At 39.4% G+C, this 22,251-nt stretch overlaps 1 protein-coding gene across 1 annotated transcript in view; it reads right to left on the reverse strand.

The window, feature by feature from the left end:
• RASGRP3 (RAS guanyl releasing protein 3) overlaps positions 1 to 21,587 on the reverse strand; it is a 108,096-nt gene extending 86,509 nt beyond the window's left edge. Inside the window, exon 1 of the mRNA XM_004369608.2 lies at positions 21,262 to 21,587. The gene's annotated coding sequence lies outside the window, so the exon portion shown is untranslated. The remainder of the gene's footprint in view (positions 1 to 21,261) is intronic.
• Positions 21,588 to 22,251: the final 664 nt, after the last annotated feature.

Raw genomic sequence — 22,251 nt, forward strand, 5'->3', positions numbered from 1 at the left:
TTACTCATTCTTTAATGAGTTCTTTTCTGAGTACAACTTGATGGGTAAGAGCCTGGATTCTAGGGCCAGACAAATAGAATCAAATTTGACTCTCACACTTGTAGCTTTAGACAAGTTATTTAAACTTACTGTGTCTCTGTATCTTTATCTAGATAATAAAATAATAATAGTATCTATGTCGTATGGTTATTATGAGGATTAAATGAGTAAATAAGGGTGAAGTTTTTATAACTGGTACATAATACATTTTTGATAAGTGTTAGCTATTATTATTTTCCTAGTAAGTGACCAAACAGTGCTCTCTACCCAAGAGATGGAGTCCCCAGGTGGTGCAAATTGTTAATGCATTTGACTGCTAACTGAAAGGTTGGAGGTTCAAGTTCACCTAGAGGCACCACAGAAGAAAGGCCTGGAGATCTACTTCCAAAAATATCATCCATTGAAAACCCTGTTGATCACACTTCTACTCTGACACACATAAGACTGCCATGAGATGAAATCAACTCGATGACAACTGGATTTCACCCAACAGATAAAGTAATTCTTGTTTCTATCATCTCTCTCAAATCTATAAGCCACATATATTTTACTAAAATATACTCCTTTTGCAAAAAAAAGAAAGAGAAGAAAAAAATGGAAAAAGAAGGTAACATAGGCTAGAAATATGAGTCATAGAATGGGAACTAGTTTAAATCCCATTTCCACTAACTCTGCCATAGTTCCACATTTCTTAAATGAAGATTCAATGATCTGCTTCTTTCTCTGTCCCGGTTGCCATTGAGTCAATTCCAATTCACGGGGATCCTATGCGTGTCAGAGTAGAACTGTGCTCCATAGTGTTTTCAATGGCAGATTTTTCAGAAGTAGATCTCTGAGCCTTTCTTCCAAGGCACCTCTGGGTGAACTTGAACCTCCAACCTTTCGGTTGGCAGGCAAGTGCATTAAACATTTGCACCACCCTGAGACTCTTCTTACTCAGTAGTATTCATTATTTTAGGAGGATAAAACTATCTGTCTTTAGACAACAACCCAACCCATTCAACTAAATTTTTGATTGATTGGTTACCAATCTTATTTTTTAAAGAAATATTTATCAAGCACCTGAGAGAAGAGAAGTACTCAAGGGGCTAAAAAGACACATTTCTGCCCTAAAACTGGTTAAAGACCAGTAAATTTCAGCAGTTACGTATATAAATGCCAAGTAACATCTCATGGATACCCGTGAGTCTTGAATGTGAACCAGTCTCAACAACACATTCATACTTCTGCAGAATGGTAATAAGTACACGTCAGGTTATTAATATACCCAAAAATAATTTTTGAGGAGTGGATATTACCCAAAACAGATCCAACCAAAAGTTTTACTAATGGATCTAGTAGCCAAAATAAGGATGTTGAAGAGTTGAAATAGTAAGTGAAACCAAGCAGGGCACTAAAATTAAACCAAGAACCTCACCAGCTTTCTGTGGTAATCTGTGGGGATTTCACAAATCTGCATGTTCACACAGTTCTAGACCCTTGGCAATCTGTATCTCACCACAAGGTCTTGCCTCCAGTGACTTATTTTCAATACTTGTTTCTAATTTCTAGCTGAGGCAACAGGCATGTCTTTATTATTTTAGCATCTTTTAACTATGGATAGCACAGAACTTGAGAGTATTCACCAAACTTTTAATAGAGAGGAAATTATCTTTTACCTTAATGTTTTACCAAGCATTTAGGTAAAAGATAACTTCCTTTCTACTAAGTGCAACACAAATGATTTATTGTATTTTTAAAATAGGAAAATACAAATGAAACTGTTTAAACCTCTTATTGATTTGGGAAAGAAAGGCAAAAATTTGCCACAAACACATAAATGACTAGGAAAAAAGTACCAGAATATGTGGAGCTGTATCTATGCCAAAAAAATCAAGGAATGTTTATGACCTAAAATTTGCTACCCTCATGCATCTAAAGCAATGTGAAGGGAAGCTGGGTTTTGTGAAAGTGTTATTTTTCTTCAGATATTACAGTTTCTTTCCCAAAATCTAATTTTGGTTATGGATAAGGGAGTCTTTACTTTGATAGTAAGCTGTCTACAAAATTCCAAACATCTATTTTTTAAAAACCAGAAAATTCCCTATGTCATATAGATATATTTTTGTTATCATATGGACCCAATCAGAATCATTCCAATGATTTTTTTTTATTGCAAAGTATATTCACAATAAGGTGACTGTACAGATACCCTATGCATGACATGAGAAAGATCTAACATTGATGTGCTTATGGGTCCTAAAAGAAAATCATGCTTGCCAAAATGACCCAAGAACTCTGGCTCTGTTGTGATAGTGATGAAATATAAGAGTAAAGTGGCTATTTAAATATTATAACCATTGTTCTAAAACTTTCTTTTTTAAAAATATTTCTCTCTTTTTCTAAGAAAGTCTATCTGTAGACATACAAATAATAAACCCAAGTCTTAGTTATTTCTTCAAATTGAAGGTGGTGCAGGCTAGTAAATTCTTCCTCACTCAGCACCCAGAGCTTATAAAATGGTGGCCTCTTAGATCCAGGTCACAGATATGTTTTGTTGTTGTTGTTGTTAGGCCTGCACAGAATTGGCTCTCCAAAATTTCAAAGATTACGAATTAGTTGCAAAAATTTACAAATCAGGAATTTCACTAAAAGAATTCAGTTCCTAGCTTCTTACAGAAAACTCAGATCTGCCAGTTTTAGGTCTGCATCCCCATGAGGCAACATTTGGCTGGAGCTGAGTAGCAATCGCCTCCTGGTTCTCCAAAGTCCCCACTACCCCCTATTGTCTCCCCAAATTGAGACCAAGTATCATTACCACTAAAGTACTTTTCCTCTTACCCTTGATTTAAGAGGAAAGTGAAATATCACTTGTCTCAAATGGAAAGAGTTTTTATCCCTAATCTACTAACCCACTTCACTAAGCCACTTCCCTAATCCTTAATCCTCTAATTCACATCACTCATTAGGATGTCTTTCTGGCCCTGCAGAGATTTGCACTTGCAAACCCCAACCTCTGGGTGGCTCAAACGGTTTGCACTCAACTATTAATCCAAAGGTTGTTGATTTAAACTCACTCAGCAGCACCACACAAGAAAGGCCTGGTGATATGTTCTATAAAGTTTACAGCCACAAAAACCCTGTGGAGCAGTTCTACTCTGTAACACATTGGGTCACCATGAGTCAGAATCCACTCACGGCAACACATTTGATTTTTTTTGGTTTTACTTCAGATTCATTCATCTCCTCACCGATATCACAGATGCAAAAGCTAAGGTAGAGGTGGTGGTAGTAGTGGTGGTTGTTAGGTCCTATTGAGTCAATTCTGACTCATAGTGACCCCATGTGACAGAGTAGAACTGCCGCCATAGGGTTTCCTAGGCTGTAATCTTTACAGAAGCAGATAACCAGGTGTTTTCTCCTGTGAAACTGCTGGGTGAGTTCAAACTACCAACCTTTAGATTCGCAGCTGAGCGCTTAACCATTGCTCCACCAGGGCTCTTGAAAAGCTAAGGGGACCCTTCAATGTGCAGATACTCAGAATGTTTGTATTTGTGAATTGGGCAAGGGAGAACCCAGGACAGATACTGTGATCAAGAAAGCCTCTGGCATATTTTCAAATTGCAAGACAAGCTGGACTTCTCACCTGAAAAAGAAAAAGTAGATTTGGTGGTGTCTACAGCATTTGTCAGTAGTTCTTCAGTGGCACAAATGGTTATGCACTCAACTACTAGCAGAAAGGTTGGCAATTCAAACCCACTCAGAGGCTCCTCGGAAGACAGGCCGGTGATCTGCTTCCTAAAGACCACAGCCTTGAAAACCCTATTTAGCAGTTCTAGTCTACGCACATGGTGTTGCCATGAGTTGAAATTGATTTAACAGCCATTAAGAACAACAACAGCATTTTTCAAGCTTGATTAGGCTACTAAATTTTTATTTATTTCCATTTATAATATTCTTAAAACTTCTAGATTACCTCCAAGTTTTGTAATTGCTTCAGACTTCTGTGTGTTTCTTTTATAGAAAAGTTATTATAATCAGAAAAATAGTTGTTCATTAATGATTCCCAAAGAGCATGGGACTCAGTGCCAATGCCCTCTCAACATTTTACTTTGTAGATTCTGGAAAGATTAATAGAAAATAAAGTGGCCATTGGGCTACTTATAAAAAGAATATGTAACTACTCATGCTTAGAAGCAAATATACTTTCAGATTCCACACACTGTAATGAGTTTCACTCTCTCCCACTTCCTCTCTGCATATGATGCTTTAGATTTGTTAACTATGACTAGTAAGAACAGCTTACTTCTCCATGTCAGACCCATGGCAATTACAGGTACTCATCCTGTGAAGAATGCTCTGGATAATTTCACTGAGGATAATTTCAAGCAGATAGAATGAATCACTTGTATAATTAGCGACTCTACAAGTTGAGTTGGTATTCTTCCTTTGTTGTTGTTTACTATGCTAAAAAGAGAAACAAGAAGCCAGGGAAGGGTTATTTACTGGTCAGTGCAGCTGTAAGGATTGGTTTCCAAACACCTGGTTTCATCATCTTGTTCATTCAAGTCTTCTGATGGTGTTTTCTGCCTACTTAGAAGAAATTCTGTAGATCTATTAAAGAGACTGCAGTAGTAGGAGAGACAAGGAATATTATCATTTATCATGGGGATCATTCATTTCGTTACTAGGTTAACTACCTCATTTTATAAAGGAGAACCTCAAGACCAAAAAGATAAAGTGATCTGCCCAAGTTTAAACAGAAAGTTAGTGGCAGAAAGGAAAATATTCTACCACAGTGAGCTTCCATAGAATCTAAACATACACTGGGGTCATGGGATATAAAAAGTACAGGAGCTTGATTTTGAACTAATGCACCTGCTTGAAAGATTGTGAGGTTTTGTAGTTGTTTTTTTTTTTTTTTTACATGAAGTAGCCCATTTGCCATTTAAAATACAGAGAATTGAAGAGGCTATAAGCTGTCAGTCATGTAATTTCTGCTTATCAGTCTGATTTCAAAGGAATTGAGCTGTTTGACTTTGCAAAGATTATTCTAACCTGGCCATCTCCTTTTGTCAAAATAAGTTTTGCATTCAGGAGTCTGAAATGAGAGTGAGAATTTTATTAAAATGCTAGAACCCTTGGTTGGTGGGTGTAGGCACCTACATTTCATGAAGAAAACAAAAATCTTCACAATTGCGCCAATAAACAACATCATGATAAATGAAGAAGAAAGTTAAGTTGTCAATGATTTCATTCTACTTGGATCAACAATCAACATCCATGGCAGCAGCAGTCAAGAAATAAAACAACACATTGCATTGGGAAAATCTTCGGCAAAAGACCTCTTTAATGTTTTTGTTTGTTTGTTTTAAAAAGTCACTTTGAGGACTAAGGCGTGCTTGACGCAGGCAATGGTCTTTTCAATCATCTCATATGGAGAGGAAACTGGACAACGAAAAAGAAAGCCAGAAGAAGAACTGATGAATTTGAACAAAGAATACTGACTACTGTGGACTGCCAGAAGAACAAACAAATCAGTCTTAGAAGAAATACAACCAGAATGCTCCTTAGAAGCGAGGATGGCAAGACTTGGACTCACTTTCTTTGAACATATCATCAGGAAAGACCAATCACTAGCAAAGGATATCATGTTTGATAGTGGAGGGTCAGCAAAAATGAAGGAAAGCCTTAATGAGATGGATTTACACAGTAGCCACAACAATGGACTCAAACATAGCAACGATTATGAATAAGGCACAAGATTGGGCAAAGTTTCATTCTGTTATACATAAGGTCACCATGAGTTGGAGCCTACTTGACAGCACCTAACAAGAATAGGCATCTGCATCAGTTCTGGGTACCTTCGAGATGGGTGAAGGTGTACCTGAGAAGGAGGAGCTTTGGAACTGAAAATGGCTCTCAGCAAAAACCACTGACTCTCTGGTTCTAATGCTTGGGTCCTAAGCTTTATCTGTTCATTTGCTACATCACATAGATCCCACAGATTTTGTTGGTTATCTTCACGACACAAACTTCAGCGTCTCTTATTAACTCTTCCAGACAGGCCTGCACATGATCCCTACTCCAGTTCAAACTCACTCCTACAGTACCACTAAGCTTTGTGACCCTGACCCTGTTTTCCTATGTATGTCTTAGACTGACTTATCTACAAGTTACAGTTCCCATTGTCCTTGTCCCCAAATTCTGCCCACACCTGACAACAGCAGCTTTTTCAAGAGGGATAGGAATGAGGTAAATGGATTTCTAAAAAGCAAATGCTTCAAGTTGCTCTAATCTTGAGTGTGAAGAGAGACTTTACTACTACTAAAACTGGGATTACTGTGTCCAAGAGGATACTTGCCTCTTATAAATGCTCTGTGGCTCACATACACTCCCCAGGAAGGTTCCTCCCCACGTAGAACATCTGCTTACCAGGCAACCCTCCTCCCCCATCCCATCCTCCATGGCTCGCCAACCATGAGCATAGCTACTTTGGGGGCCAGAACATTTTCTGTAAAACCCCTGACATCATATGTGGAATTTTGTATGTTTATGTCCATGGGTTTTGTTCTGGGGAGAGAGTTCACAGTCTTCTTTAGTGTGTCAAAGGGGTCCGTGATTAATAAAATTTTAAGAACCACTGCTCAAGTGCATAAAGACTGCCCCAGGGGATTTTGGAAGAAGTCAGAGGCAAATCAGTATTTCCTGAGGTTTTCACCTTCTGATGTCCTTTTTTATACCTTACAACAGATGAGCTCGCCCAAAGAAAATAAGAAGGAAAACAACCTCACTCCCCAATTCTCACTGTCAGCTTTGCAGAGCCATAAAAATTTTTAGAGATGGTGAAATTTTAACACCTTCCCAAGAGCCCATGAACAACCTCAGACTGAACATTCAATTTAAAAAATAGAAAGTTTTAATTTTTGCAGAGGTATCTATGACCCTGTCAGGTCTTACTCCTCACCATGAAGTTGCTTCCTTCTCCACTTCGTTCACCTCAGTTACCCTTCAGCAAATTGACCAGATGCCAGAATGACAACTGTGCTCTGTCCTTGGCTCAGCCAGGGGCCACCTTGTGGTCCACATCTCATATGCCACCTTCTACAGAGCATGGCGGCCAAGAAAGTGGAGGAGTCTAAGGCTGTAGAGAGGTTGATATAATTTCAGCCACTTCACAGAAAGACTGTCAAATGGCATCCTTTCAAATGAAGGCTTATAACAATGAAGACTGATGACATTTCATTGACTTTCTTCAGACAAAAGCACAGTGCAGTACTAATTAAAGCTAAGAAAATTGATAATATGTGTAATTTCTGCAATACCTAGAGTGGGACTTTGTATGTATTTCTTCAAAGGAGATTAGAGGACAATAATCTAACTTCTTCTTATAAAATACTTATGGCAAAAAAAGCATCAGTAGTATTATTTTTATGTCATAAATAAATAAATTGAAATACAAAGATATTAAATGAATTTTCAGTTAGTTAATCAATCTATTCAGCAGTCCACAGCATTTACTAAAGGCCATCTTTTAACATAATTAAAAGTTCTACTCTGACAGCCAAGTTACTTAGTTCTTATCCTTTCAGGAAAAAAAAAAAGTGTCTGTTTTAGGCCCAGTATCCAAATCATCCTTTACTAACCCAACAAATGTCGATGCAACACATACCACTGCCTTCCAGGCATTATGCCAGGGCCTCGGTACCCAGTGGTAAGCTAAACAGACCAAGTTCCTGTCCAATGGAGTGTACAGTGTAGTGAGGGAAACCAACATTAAACACATAAACAGACAAATTGATACACAACAAATTGCTATAAAAGCTATGAATGAAAACCCAGACAGTATACAAGGCTAGAGAATGACAACAGAGGTTATTTCAGCTGAGTGGGGAAGGCCTCTTTGAAGAGATGATATTTAAGCTCAGAGCTGAAACTTGGAGAGTGAGTCAATAAAAAAATGAGGAAATGACGGGCTTGAATAACTGGCTGAATCTTGATTCCATTTATTGAGTTGGTGAAGACTGATAGGGTTGGGGAGTGTGGGTATATGGGAAGAAATCTAGAGTAGTGCTTAAGATTTGTTAAGGCTGAAATGCCCGTGAAACTCCCTTGTGCAGATGTCAGGTTGCAATTAATACAAATCTGATGCTCCAAGACAATGGCTGGGATAGACTTTAAAATTGGGAGTTATCCACACATGAACAGCATTTAAATCATAGTAATGGTTCAGATGATTGAGGAAGAAAGTATAAAGAGAGAAGATAAGAAGGCCTATCCTTAGGCTTTGGGTCTTCCAACTACTAGAGGTCAAAGAGAGGAGGAGAAGCCAGTAAAGCATCCGAGAAGAAGCTGTCAGAGAGGCAGAAGGAAAACTTGGAGCATGTTCTTGGCCTTTGTTCTGCGAGGCCAAGAGAGGAGCATGCTCCATAGAACTTGAAACTGTCAAATGTTTTGAGTGCTACTGAAAAGTCAAATAAGCAAAGATGGGAGACTATATGTTCTTTTTAAAATTTACAACAAGAAGGTCACTGGTGGCCTTCACAAGAGCAGCTTTAGTGGGGCTGTGGGCAGATGCCAGGCTGGTGTAAGCTGAAGAGTAAACGAGAGGCAAAGTAGGAAAGACAACATTTGTAGCATACAAGTTTAACAAGTTTGACTATGATTAGAGTGAAGAGTAATTGGCAGCGGGTATGGAGACAAAGGAATATATTTTTTTTTAATAATATTTTATTGTGTTCTTGGTGAAGATTTACAGAGCAGTTTAAGTTCCCATTCAACAATTTCTATACAAACTGTTCAGTGACATTGGTTACACTCTTTACAATGAGTGAATATTCTCGTTATTTCTATTCTGGTTGTTCCATTTCCATTAATCTAATTTCCCTGGCCCCTTAAATTCTCATCTTTTTTTAAAAGTAATTGTTGACCACTTGGTCTCATATAGGTAATTTTTTTTTATTTTACTTTAGATGAAGGTTTACAGAGCAAACTATTTTCTCATTAAACAATTAATACACATACTGTTTTGTGACATTTGTTGCCAACTACACAACATGTCAACACTCTCCCCTTCTTGACCTTGGGTTCCCCATTACCGGCTTTCCTGTCACCTCCTGCCTTCTTGTCCTTGCCCCTGGGCTGGTGGGTCCATTTGTTTTATGGGCTGAAGGGTGAACCTCAGGAGTGGCTTCATTACAGAGCTATAAGGGGTGTCTGGGGGCCGTACTCTCGGGGTTTCTACAGTCTCTGTCAGACCAGTAAGTCTGGTCTTTTCTTTTTGTGTGTGAGTTTGAATTTTGTTCTATATTTTTATCCAGGTCTGTCCAGAACCCTCTATTGTGATCCCTGTCAGAGCAGTCAGTGGTGGTAGCTGGGTACCATCTAGCTGTGCTGGACTCAGTCTGGTGGAGGCTGTGGTACTTGTGGTTCATTAGTCCTTTGGACTAATCTTTCCCTTCTGTCTTTGGTTTTCTTCATTCTCCCAAGGGATATTTTTTATGAGAGTCACTGGAGCATTCCTGTGTGCTGATGGAGATAATCTAATAGAGAGGAAGAAGCTGAAGACTCAGAAGGAGAAGGGGATACCAAAGGAGAGGGGATGGGTACGAGTTGTAACAAAATGAAGAAGGAAGAAAGAAAAGAATGTGGTTGCAAACACTGATAGAGTTTATATAATTAGTAAGCAGAGATGAAGGAGAATAACATAAGTCACAGACAGATAGTCATGAAGCTTGTCAGGAAGGCTTTATTTATCTAATCTACCTGCCTCCTATGCCTTCTGTTCTCCTTCCTGAAGAAAGACCAAAGCAGAGAAATGAGCTCACCAAGTTTCAGAGGGAGAAGTCCCAAAATAAACTGTCTCTTGACTTAATATCTAATGATCCTTTTCTCCCTTTCTAGTAAACAATGTGACCCTAATTCATCTGAACACTTTTATGCTAGCCAAATTTCTGTATCCTTTCCTGCCAACATTTGATGCTTTTGGACACCAAACAGTCCTGTAGACCTGTGTCGAGAACCACACAGCTAGGCTTTTCATGGAGCTTACTCTGAAGGTCTCTGGTTACTGTATTTTACATCTCACTTTCTGCCTAGTGCTGATGCAGCTGTATTTCGTTAAGTATATTAAGTTATCACCACTTGCTGCTCAACAATGGTACAAGAACAAACGGCACCTGTTACTAATCTAAAGTGTTTTGAAGCATATTAGAGTGAGGTTTTTTAATTGACTCATATAGACCAGGGCTTCTCGACCTCAGAACTATTGACATTTTTGGCTGGAAAATTGTTGTGGCAACTGTCCTGTGCATGGTAAGAGGTTTAGCAGCATCCCTGGCCTCTATCCACTAGATGCCAGCAGTACTCCCACCCTGCCCCCAGTTGGGTCAACCAAAAATGTCTCCAGACATTGCCAAATGTCCCCAGGGGATAAGGGGCAAAATCAACCCCAGCTGAGAACCACTGATATAAACTGATGTCATAACATCAAAATGGAACCTGAAAAAAGTCCATCAAAGACGTAAAAATTTTTCTAGTATCAGAATGTATGTTTTTTCTGTAGACAAATGTCTGGCTACTTGACTGAATTTTCAGTTTTCAAATGAATACTAGATATTTTCTTCAGCAACAAATATTGAATTAACACATCTTCTAGACATCATCTCAACTTGATTTTAATTCTTGAAACAATCATGAGGATTTAACTTGTCATAATCTAACATAATTTAGAACATTTTTTGAGCTTTCTAAGTCTAAACTTTAACTGTCATATTTTGGCTTTTCTTCTGTGTTAATCATTTTCACTTTTATTTTATTTTGTGTTTGCTGTTTATTGTAAGCTGCTTTAATCCCTCTTGGAAGAAGTCAGAGGATAAATATTCATAAACACAGGCATTTTTTTTCAATATGTGAATAAGGAGCTCTCTTTTGTAGAAAGTTTCACCTCTTTTCCTATTGTCATCTACTCTGGCCCATGTTGAGAAATCTTACAATGACTTTGTATGGAATATATTACAGTTTTTGTTTATAAATCATCTACTACATTGCTGAAGATCATTCAAAAGCACTTGCAGCAGTACATCAACAGGAAACTGACAGAAATTCAAGCTGGATTCAGAAGAGGATGTGGAACAAGGGATATCATTGCTGATGTCAGATAGATCTTAGTTGAAAGCAGAGAATACCAGAAAGATGTTTACCTATGCTTTATTGACTATGCAAAGGCATTTGACTGTGTGGGTCATAACAAATTATGGATAACATTGCAAAGAATGGGAATTCCAGAACACTTAATTGTGCTCATGAGGAATCTGTACATAGACCAAGAGGCAGTTTTTAGAACAGAACAAGTAGATACTGTGTGGTTTAAAGGCAGGAAAGGTGTGTGTCAGAGTTATATCCTTTCACCATAGTTATTCAATCTGTATGCTGAGCAAATAATTCAAGAAGCTGGACTATACGAAGAAGAACACAGCATCAGGATTGGAGGAAGACTCATTAACAGCCTGTGTTATGCAGATGACACAACCTTGCCCGCTGAAAGTGAAGAGGACTTGAAGCACTTACTGATTAAGATCAAAGACTACAGCCTTCAGTATGGATTACCTCTCTACATAAAGAAAACAAAAGTCTTCGCAAATGAACCAGTAAGCAACATAATGATAAATGGAGAAAAGATTGGAGTTGTCAAGGAGTTCGTTTTACTTGGATCCACAATCAATGCCCATGGAAGCAGCGGCTGAGAATTCGAACGATGCATTGCATTGGAAATATCTGCTGCAAAAGAACTCTTTAAAGTATTAAAAAGCAAAGATGTCACTTTGAGGACTAACGTGCACCTGACCCAAGCCATGGTATTTTCAATCACCTAATATGCTTGCAAAAGCTGGACAATGAATAAGGAAGACTGAAGGAGAATTGATGATGCCTTTGAATTACAGTGTTGGTAAAGAATACTGAATATACCATGGACTTCCAGAAGAATGAAAAATTCTGTCTTGGGAGAAGTACAGCCAGAATGCTCCTTAGAAGCCAGGATGAATATGGGAAGGGGAGATCATGGGTGGGAGCATAGATGAAACAGATTGAGGACAAGAATTGAACATTTTTAAAGTCAGGTGATGAATGCATGGGGGTTAATTATATTATTCTGTGTAATTTTGTACATGTTTGAAATATTCTATAATAAAATACTTTTAAAAACTTTAAATGTTCCTCAAAAATTCCCAATTACTTCATAAGGGCAAACACTACTCGTGTCTTCTGAGCATTTTCTCTAGTTCCTCCACCAACATGTATCCTATGATTCAGCTCTACCACTAAGTTACATGTTATTCCTAAAATTAGCTCTTTAAAAGATACTTTTCTGTTCTTGGACAACGATTACTTATCCTTTTATACCCGGATTAATTGTTATCAATCCTAGGGAAACTTTCCTGACTCATCCTGATATAGTTAGTCATCTCCCTTCCCCAGGATCCCATAGAATTTTGTACAACTCTTTTAAAGAACATATATCCATGTATATGATAATTATAATATTATGATAATTATAATAACTTTTTGAAATGTTTATCTGCCTCACTAGCCTGTAATATTCTATAAAGTCTATGTCATTAGTCATGTTTATGCAAAATGCAGCATAAAGCATGTGTTTATAAACATTTACCAAATGAATCATCTTTCATACATACATTTTTTAGGTTCTTCCCTATTACTTTTATTACTTGTTATGGATTAAATTGTATCCCCCCCAAAAAAAAATGTGTGTCAAATTGGCTAGTCCATGATTCCCAGTACTGTGTGGTTGTCCTCCATTTTGTGATCTGATGTAATTATCCTATGTGTTGTAAATCCTAACCTCTATGATGTTAATAAGGCAGGATTAGAGGCAGTTATGTTAATGAGGCAGGACACTAGGTACAGGATTAGGTCATATCTTGAGTCAATCTCTTCTGAGATATAAAAGACAGAAACAAACAGAGAGGAGAGGGACCTCATTACCGCCAAGCAAGGAGAGCCAGGAGTGGAGCACGTCTTTTGGATCTGGGGCCCCTGTGTTGAGAAGCTCCTAAACCAGGAGAAAATAGATGACCAGGTTCTTCCCCTAGAGACAGCAGAGAGAAAGCCTTACCCTGGGGCTGGCAGCCTGAATTCAGGCTTCTAATCTTCTAAACTGTGACAGAATAAATTTCTCTTTGTTAAAGCCATCCACTTGTGGTATTTCTGGCATAGCAGCACCAGACTACTAAGACATCACCTAAATGTAAATTCTGGCTTCCGTATGAGGAGTCCCATAAACTAGACTGTACCTGCTGAGCTCTCAATAACTTTTGGTTTAGTACATTTTCCCAATCTAGGAATTAAAGCGCAAAACAATTTCCCAAGAATATTAGTCTCTCTTCTCCAAGCTTGATGTGAGATAATATTCCAAATAGTTGCAGAATTTTATGCATGACACATTTCTCAGTCATCCCTGTAACTGAAAAAGATAAATCGTCAGTTCTTGTACAATAATACCACCATCACTGGCTTAAGTCAACCAAATGGAGGCTTCCAAATGGAGGTCAATAGCAATATTTCTCCTAAAACAGAGAGAATTAAAATAGCATGAGATATGTTACACTGGTCCTACTTCAAGGTCTGCTTGGTCCCTTAAGCTCTCTCTAACCATGTCCCCAAGAAATATTTTATAGAGTAAGTATGGTTGCCCCTCTTGGTGTCAATATTATGTCACTTCTTGTAAAAAAACAAATAAAACTTAAGGCAAATGATCACTGCTGGTTAATCAATGAGGTCTAACTATCACACTCTTTTTTATACCTCTCATCATCGTGGAAACTCTGGTGGCATAGTGGTTAAGAGCTACAGCTGCTTAACCAAAAGGTTGGCAGTTTGAATCTACCAGGTGCTCCTTGGAAACTGTATGGGGTAGTTCTACCCTGTCCTATAGGGTTGCTATAAGTAGGAATTGACTCAATGGCAACGGGTTTTTTTTTTTTTTTGGTCATTATCTGAGATGCTGTAATGATTTTTGAGGGCTGCCAGAGGCTTAGCTCTGCAGGATCACCCTGTCTGAGGTGCAAAACACCACAGTCAAGAGAACACCTCAATAATGAAAACAGAATGAGTTTGTTCTGTGTAGGGCTACAAGGAAACTGCAGGTTGCACTGATGCATCCACCAAGTCCTAGGACACGTCTTTGTCCTATAGCAGCCTTCTAATGGAGAAGGTGCTGCACTCAGTATGACTTCCTTAGGACATTATGTCAGTTGCATAACAAGGACAGCAGAATCCCAACTCTCTCTTTTCATAGAGAGCATAAGTTTTTAACACGGACCTGGTGAGATGCAGTGTGGATGAATGGCAAAGGCATTCACTTTGTTTCCAGGCAGACTAGGATGAATCCTGGCTTTACTACTCCCTGACTTGCGACTTTGTGCAAAGTATTCAGCCTCTCTGAAATTTAATTTTCTCTCCTGTAAGAGTGGGGACAATAAAGCTTATCTCTGGGTGTTGTCAAAATAAATGTCACTTTCATTTCTCTCCAAATAGGATACCCAGTTATAATGCCTGCTGCAGAAGGAAAATAGAAAGAGGTGGATTTATCTCACAATCGGAGCAACTGGGGAAAGAGACCACAGAGAAATCTCCAGCACTGCCATTCAGATAGGGCACTTATCCTTGCCATAGAAAAATAATGCTCTTTAAACATCCTGTCCACTCAGATGATTTTGAATGGCAGGCATTCCATGCATAAATGAAATACTTTCTACTTTTAAAAAACAGAACTGAAAGCAGAGCAGAATCCAAAGTTCAGTCAAATTGAATTTATGAGTTTTCCAGAAGATTAAATATGAAGATCAAACTCTGTTCTATTTTAAGACTGTTTTAAAGTCTTGAGTTGTTTCTGAGCTCCAGAAATCTTGTGAACACTCTTTCTGGGTAGTCACAGGATAAGTTGTTAAGACTGGCTGGAGAACGACATTCTTTCTTGTAGCTCCTTGATTCTGTCAAGTCAGTCTATGTTTATAAATTCTTAGGAAGGGATTCCTTCCTAAAGGACTCCAAAGAATACTGGCTATCCCTTTTAAATTTTTGGATGGAGTGGCAAAAATATTACTTTTTCAAAACAAACCAGAGGAATGACTAAATTACATTTTCTTAACTTTTGTGTCTGATTCCATGGCAGATTGACTCAGTTTTTCTCTAAGTTGACCTTATTTCTGAACTCAAATGTCCATGGGCTTTGGAAACATCATCATGGGTGTGCATGAGATGGCATAGCTCAAATCAGTTATCCATTTACCCTTTGCTCATCAGAAGATAATAATATAAGTTATATCACTTTTTATCACAAAAGGACAATTCCACAGGTATGTAAGTACATGGTTATAGTTAAAATTTGTCTTTCTCCAAAAGACAGAATAAACTAAGAGAACATGCATGGCACTGGGAGTCAGAAGACTGGTGCTTAGTTGAGCTCTGCCAGTTATTAGCTCACTCACTTTCTCTCATCTCAGTTTTCTCACTGTGACAATGGTGATGATGTCCTCCCTCTTGCCCAGAATTGTGGCAAAGTGCATGAAAGTGTCTTATACCTGCAAATACCTGTATAACTGCAGAGATTTGTCTTCTCAATAACAAAGATGGGCTTGAAGATCAAAGCACCACAGACTCCATAAGTACAATGATTATTTGAAACAGAAAAAAAAAAAACAAAACAGAGCCTTCAAATCCCATAAAGCAATGGGAACATGACACTCAAACAGCTAAATAACTGCAAGGACAGTAAATGAACCATCCATACAAAGGGAAAGGAAAAGCCAAGGAAGTTAACTCTTTGGGAAGAGGTTTCTTTGAAACACATAGTATTGGTCTTTTAAAATATGGCAGAAACAAAGAAATAAAGCAAATACTACATCACAGAATCTGCCTCCTTGCCCTAAAAGATCCAAAGAAAACAATCAAGCACTTTACTTTGTTTCATACCAGCCTTGGAGTATGATTTGTGGACTCTGTTGCCATTCTAAGTCCACCCAGCATGTCCCCATATAACACCCCCGGGGACAACACCGATTTCTATGAAAATAAGCAATTCTCTCCAAGGACTGGAGGTAATTTCCAGTGGTTCTGGTTTAGCAGACAGCATTGCTGACTGCTATTGAGTGGGGCTTAGTTTTAGAGGCATTAGGCAGATGGCAAGTAGATTAAAAAGTCCCTTTTTCTTGCTATAACTGGTTTGCTCATCATTGTGTGTAATCTTGTCATAATAACCTTGCGTGGAAAAATTGATAAACTTTCTCAAAGACATCCATGCATAGTCTACTTACTCAATTTTTCTCCTGCTTAACCAAAGAATCTTCCTGGCTACTTGTGTATTACTCAGTGCCCTTTCACATTATCACCAACCCTAATTTTCACATTTAACCACACAGAGAAATGGGGAGAGACAAAAATATTTTAAAGGGTTTAAGAAGCAGGTTTCTATAATTTGTCTGTGTCTAATGACCCACAAAAGCCAAGGTTCATGACCCACAAGCCTGCCAGTTTTTAAATATATGACAAGTAAGAGGAGAAGAATGTGTCTCTGGGTGGCACAAACAGTTAAGTGCTTGACTACTAACTAAACGGTTGGCAATTCAAACCCATCCAGAGGTGCTTCAGAAGACAGACCTGTAGCTCTGCTTTTGAAAACCCGATGGAACACAATTCTACTCTGCACACGTGGGGTTGTCATGAGTCAGAATCGACTCGAAAGCAACTAGTTTGTTTTTTGGGGGCGGGGAGCAGCATGCAGTTAGAGGCAACAGCAGGTGCAGGCAGCATCTCAGACAACCGAGAAAAGTACACCTTTCCTCCTCTACCAAGGCCTTCCTCACTCACAGACAGCCACCTGCCCTGTGACCCTCCCTCACAGCTCAGAACAAACAGAAACTTAGTGACTGATTGCATGATTTCTATTCATAAACAGCCTACATGAACAACCAAGCTTCCAGGTTGAGCCACAGCTAACGGGTGTGATAATAGCTTTATCAACACTAAGGCAGCTATTAGGGGTGGGGCCTAGGTAGAATGGTTGCCCTCGAAAGGAAAGGAGTGACAGGAAAAACTGAGGAAAAGTCTAGAAGGGGCTGTGACAGCAGTGTGCTCCAGATTACAAATAACACTCTGGATTGCTGTTCTTACCAATGCATGCCCCACCATTTAACTATTTTTGAAGAGAAAAACATGCCACTAGTCAGTGATCCAAATAGCTTGGGCTCAGACTGCCACAGGGAGAAACCTAGCCCTTCCTGCCACAGGGAGTTCCAAATGGCCATAACACACATTGTGACTAATCTTACGGTGCTGCAAATATTATCATTTGCATTACATGAGCTTTTCAGTTGACATGTGGGATTAGCATATGCATTAAAGTTCTTTTGCTTTTTTAATGGCCACAGCACAGTGTAGCTAAGGAGTGTTAGCATGGGTTCCAGGGGCCAGGTCTTGTGCAGGCACCGGCCGTAATTATGTGACTACAGGCATGTCTCCTATGTGTCTAAACAGCCCTGTCATCCTCATCTTTTAGAGAGGAGGAGCCCTCGAAAGTTCTCAGGCCTTTGTTTAATAACTAGTTGTCCTGTTCTCACTCTTTTTATCTACCTGTGAAACAGCTGCTGCTAGGTTTCTCTTTTAAGATTTTGAGGAGGTTGGTGGGTGTGCAAACTCAGGACAGGTGAAGAGACCTGTCACAGGGCTCACACTCTGAGTTCCAATGTCCCTGACGGAGGCAGAGAGCCCCTTGCCCTATCTTGGCTTGAAGCATCCATGTGTTTCTGAGTGGCTTGCTCACATATCTTCGTTTCCCCTGCCCTGGTGGCTGGCAAGATTTGAATATCAGAAAAATTCCCTGGTGAAAATATAGCTCTTAGACGCATTTAAGACTGGTGTTCTGAGAAGCAATACAGGGGTGGAGTGTGGGGGTGAAAAGTGTGGGTTCTGGACTCAGATCTAGGTATGACTCCCACCTGTGCATATATATCCAAGTGACTAACAGGTCTCTGAGCCTCAGCTTCTTCATCTATAAAAGTAGAACAAAATACATTGCATATAAAGTTGTTGGAAGGATTACATGAAAATAAATGCACTTGCTTAGCACATTATCTGACGTAGGAAGTACATAGCAAACATAAGCTATAATTATTAGCATTACTATCATAATATAAATATTATACCCTGGATGGTATAAACTGTTAACACACTCAGCTGCTAAATGAAAGTTTGGAGGTTTGAATTCACCCAGAGGCACCTCAGAAGAAAGGCCTGGTGATCTATTTCCAAAAAATCAGTGATTGGAAGCCCTGTGGAGCACAGTTCTACTCTGACACACACGGGATCACCATGAGTCAGAATTGACTCAATGGTAACTGATTATTGGTTGATCATAATAGTAACAGTAGCATGTATGCTGAGTAAATAATCAGAGAGGTTAGACTGTATGAAGAAGAGCACAGCATCAGTATTGGAGGACTCATTAACAACCTGCAATATGCAGATGATACAACCTTGCTTGCTGAAAGCAAAGAGGACTTGAAGCTGATGAAGATCAAAGACTACAGCCTTCAGTATGGACTACTCCTCTACATAAATAAAAAAAAAAAACCTCACAACTGGACCAATAAGCAACATCATGACAAATGGAGGAAAGACTGAAATTGTCAAGGTATTCGTTTTATTTGGATCCACACTCGACACCCACAGAAGCAGCAGTCAAGAAATCAAATGACGCATTGCACTGGACAAATCTGCCGCAAAAGACCTCTTTAAAGTGTTAAAAAGCGAAGATTTTACTTTGAGGACTAAGGTGCACCTGACCCAAGCCATGGTATTTTCAATCACCTAATATGCATGTAAAAACTGGACAATGAATAAGGAACACCAAAGAAGAATTGATGCATTTGAATTATGGTGTTGGTGAAGAATATACCATGGACTGCCAGAAGAATGAACAAATCTGTCTTGGAAGAAGTACAGCCAGAATGCTCCTTAGAGGCAGGGATGGTGAGACTTCTCTCATGTACTTTAGACAAGTTATCAGGAGGAACCAGTCCCTGGAGAAGAACATAATGCTTTGTAAAGTTGAGTGTCACTGAAGAAGAGGAAGACCTTCGACGAGATGGACTGACACAGTGGCTGCAACAATGGGCTCAAACATAGCAACGATTCTGAGGATGGCACAGGACTGGGCAGTGTTTCGTTTTGTTCTACATAGGGTCGCTATGAGTTGGAAACGACTGGACAGCACCTAACAACAACAACAATAGTAGCAGAAGACTTGAGCTCTCTTTTCTGGCTCTGCCATTAGCACTGTGACCCAGATAAGTTTGTTACAATTCCCTCATCTTTGAAATGAAGGCATTAAATCACACATTCTATAATTCCTGTACAGCTCTAAAGGTCTTTGACTTTATAGATGTACTATCTGCATGTAAAATAATTATTTTTATTTTTTTGTTGTTAATATTTTGAAAGTCAAGGTATCATTGAGTTTTTCAAAATAATACGCAGACCTTCAAAATTCAGCATTTTGATAATTCGAAAGGATATTCTGACTCCAATTCAGACACTCCACTTTATTCTGGAAGACTACTTTTTCTGGAGAAGCTGTTTCACTTGAGAGTTATTTTCCACTATCAGCCTGTGGAAAAAATGAAACTATGCCAGGAGAAACCTCCCTAAAAGAATGGCCCAGCAGGGCAGCCAGGCAGTCCAGTCAGACACGGAAGTCACTGGGCCACATGTCCACATGCTGACCCAGGGACCTCACACAAATAGCATAAAGAGAAATGGAGGAGTTGGAAATATTTTTTCTCATTGGACACTGTAGGTTTTGTGGGTTCTTCTACATTTTAAGAGAAAGAAGGAGAACTTTCCAATGCCAGACTAGACATTTTCTAGATGGGGCATCTGGAACTACTTCCATCACAGATCTTTGGCTGATGTGGTACTCAAAACAAACCATGTGGAGGGTAACTCTGAGGCAGAACCAGCACGTCCTAGGCAATTTTCAACCCACTCTCCACATGCAACAAGGGGTGGTGCGGTTGGAGAGTGAGCAGGGTTCCCTCGGGCCACAGGGCACAAGTCAGAAGAAAATTGTACAGCTTGAGCCTACATGGCAATCTTATCTGTCTGCCTGGGGTAACAAGCACACTTCAAGGTGTCCTGGGCTTGATGTAAGCAAAACAACTGTATGGTAAGAATTCAGATAAACAAAGCACTCTCTGCTCTCCCTCCCTAATGTCCAGGCAATCCAGAAAAAGGAAGCTGTTTGGTTATCTCCCTGAAGCACTCTAACTCAGAATGCTGTCACTTCCAGAGGTTTACATCATCTATATTCAGGGTTCTGCCCTCTCCCTTCTCCCTTTCCTCTTAAAGCATCCTGTCTGTTGACTCCTAAGGAAAGACAGAAGTCCCAGAACAACAGCTCAGTTCTAGTATGGTGCCTACTAGGGCTTCAGATTGGTTTGTTCCAGTTCGACCCCCTGCTGGGAATTTGCATTTCCACCCCAGATATACTGAATCAGAATATACAGTTTAACAAGCGTCCCAGGTGATTCTTCTGTCAGAATCTACATTTTAACAAGATCCCCAGGTGATTCTTGCATATATCTAGCTATAAAATATAGTTTTCAATGAGTTGGAAAGCATGCATGAAATCTAAATATAATTTCTAATCTAAATATGATTTTGTCACTTTTTTATATTGCAGATTGTTTTACACAGGTAAATAAAATATTCTTCAAGTCTGACTAGGAAATGTCAATTTAGACATACAAGAAACTCAGAAGTTATTTTTTTAAAGTATGTTTTTAGGTTTTCTGGTTCAGTAGTAAAACTGATTAAAATCAAATACAGTCATGAAATCACTTCAGTAAGTTCTCTATTTTGTAACCTAAATCTTGACTTTGAACCTCAGTACCATGGACTATAAAAACCCTGGACACCAGGAAATAAACTCACTGCTTCTTAGATAGGAATCAAGCAATATGTCCCATTCATCCCTAAAAGTTAGAAAACAATGTTCCTAAAAGTGACAGGTTCTAAAAAAGTCTGTAAAGCTACAACTGGCCAGTAACAATGGGTACAAATAAAATAGCTTCTTCTATAGTCCCGGAGGGGAAACCAAAATCAAAGCTAAAAATTGTGAGTGGCATGCACAACCCACACACACAGAAGAGTTCTCCAGTTACTTACTGCGCTGGGCGCTGCCTGGTATTCCTCACATCAGTGCCTTGCCTGTCCAGTTGCCAAGTACTGCAAGCAGCTGTTTCCTTCAAGCTGGGGCTCTGTGTCTTACCCAGTCACATGTGCCTCCTGCTAAATGCCGCTGCCGTACCAGGAGGTCAGAAACTGAAGATCATTCTTCTCCTCATTTGCAAATGTTCTCAAAACCCCTGAGTTGGCTCTGCCATTTCATTAGCATGCAGAGCAGCACATTCCACAATTTTTTTTTCTTTTCTTTTAGTGACATACACCAAACAGCTGATAAGTCATACTGGAGGGCAGGTCAATGGCAAGTGGAAAGTCAACGGTGTTTATGTGGGGTGTGGGTAGGGAGGTGGACAGTCCCTGCGCGCTCTCGTCTCACTCAGATTTTCACTGGGGACTTTGAACAGCAAGAAAAAGGAACCACAGACTCACACAGTGGGTGGAAGCTGCTGTATATTCCAGGTACCCCTTAAACACATCAGTCTGCCTCTCCACCTTGGTTTCATTTTTTTCAGCATCCAAAGCTCCGGTTTGTTGGCACAGCCACAAGACCAAGTGGACTGCTCCAAGGCAGGCAGGCCCTGACTAACCATCTAAGAATGCTTAGGTTTCTTTTCACAGACTGGTATGGATAGTATGAAAAGGCCAGAGCTGCTGTGCCAAATGATGCTGAGGGGGCATATATGCAACAGGTTTAATGAAGAATACCAAATACAGCTTTGTCTAAAGAGCTAATGGACTCTGCTATAAAGAGAAACTAAGTCCTGATATGTGAAACAACATGGATGAACCTTGAAAACATTATGCTGAGAGAAGTCAGTCAGTCATGAAAGGATAAACACTGTATGATCCCACTTACATGCAAATAGTGGGCAAATCAGTATAGAAACCAAGGTTTATTAGTGGTTACCAGGGGTGGGAGGGAGGGGGAATGAGGAATCTTAGCTTAGGGGGCTCTGAGTGTCTGTTAATAGT

The sequence above is a fragment of the Trichechus manatus genome, unplaced genomic scaffold (genome assembly GCF_000243295.1).
Source record: "Trichechus manatus latirostris isolate Lorelei unplaced genomic scaffold, TriManLat1.0 scaffold00005, whole genome shotgun sequence".
In the NCBI taxonomy this organism is placed as follows: domain Eukaryota; kingdom Metazoa; phylum Chordata; class Mammalia; order Sirenia; family Trichechidae; genus Trichechus; species Trichechus manatus.